The sequence below is a fragment of the Accipiter gentilis genome, chromosome 14 (genome assembly GCF_929443795.1).
Source record: "Accipiter gentilis chromosome 14, bAccGen1.1, whole genome shotgun sequence".
Taxonomy (NCBI): Eukaryota; Metazoa; Chordata; class Aves; order Accipitriformes; family Accipitridae; genus Astur; species Astur gentilis.
This window is the reverse complement of record NC_064893.1, coordinates 30,691,093-30,692,680: the sequence shown is the minus strand read 5'-3', so window position 1 is coordinate 30,692,680 and position 1,588 is coordinate 30,691,093.

Here is a 1,588-nt window from a genome sequence, read left to right as displayed (position 1 = left end):
GGGCAGGGAGCATGGGAAGCCAAAGTGGGGAGGGACAGGGAGGTATCAAGGCTCTTCTGCACACCTGGGCATAGAAGAGAGGCCAGAGCAGCAGGAAAAGGGTAGGAAGCTCTGCAAAATCATCTGTGTATCATAGATCGGTTTGGGTTGGAAGGGACCTTAAAGATCATTTAGTTCCAACCCCCCTGCCCTGGGCAGGGACACCTTCCACTAGACCAGGTTGCTCAAAGCCCCATCCAGCCTGGCCTGGAACAATTCCAGGGATGGGGCAGCCACAGCCTCTCTGGGCAACCTCTTCCAGGGTCTCACCACCTTCACAAGGCAATCCCAGGCACAAATACAGGCTGGGTGGAGAATGGACTGAGAGCAGCCCTGAGGAGAAGGACTTGGGGGTGTTGGTTGACGAGAAGCTTAACATGACCCGGCAACATGTGCTTGCAGCCCAGAAAGCCAACCGTACCCTGGGCTGCATCAAGAGAAGCACGACCAGCAGGTCGAGGGAGGGGATTCCCCCCCTCTACTCCGCCGTCATGAGACCCCACGTGCAGTACTGCGTTCAGCTCTGGGGGCCCCCACCATGAGAAGGACGTGGACCTGTTGGAGCGAGTCCAGAGGAGGCACACCAGGGTGATCAGAGGGCTGGAGCACCTCTCCTGTGAAGGCAGGCTGAGAGAGTTGGGGTTGTTCAGCCTGGAGAAGAGAAGGCTCCGGGGAGACCTTCCAGCAGCCTGCCAGTACCTAAAGGGGGCCTGCAGGAAAGCTGGAGAGGGACTTTTTACAAGGGCATGTAGTGATAGGGCAAGGGGTAATGGCTTTAAACTGAATCACATTCAAAGCTTTTATTTGCTGTAATTTTAAAAACCTCCAGGAAGCTTCCAAACAAACTTCACTAGAGAAAACCGGCTCATTGACTGCCTGGGGTTTTGTCTACAATAAATAATGTTCAGTTCTTCCTGCTTCGACTCCCTCCTGGGTGCTCATTTGTTTTACTTCCCTGTGGCTTTTCCTCAATATCACCCACTGTTTGTATTCTTTAACAGCATGAATCGTCCCTTAAGAAAACCATAGGTGACCTGGGACTTGGACCTTGTTTACATGCTGTATGTCTGGGAGAAACTCCATGGCTTTAACATGGTTGGTCTGTGGATGAAGGAGGGGACCAAAAGTCTTACCTTGCCCATTTCATTCTTCTTCCCCAGCAACGAAAAACCTCATTTTGCCTTCAAAAGCAATTATCCTCCATCTCAAGAGGAGAGGGTAAGTCAGCAGGAGACACCAACCCACAGGGTCTCAGTGTCACCTGCTGTCCCACCAGTCAGACAATGCTGCCTGCAGCCCCCGTATCCGCGAGGGGCTTTCCTACCACTACAGTTTAAGCACAAAGCTAAACCCAAACTCTCCTCCTTGAAGGCACCACGATGAACTGAGGTGAAGCCTGGACCCCTTGGGGTGGTCCTGACCCTGTTAGGTGGAGGTTCTGTGGCACAGGCTTCCCAGGCAGCACAGATCCAGCCCACCCCTGCCAAGAACAGCAGCTGGAAAAGGGCAACAACTGATGAAAATCACACACACACAAGTACCTGTGAAA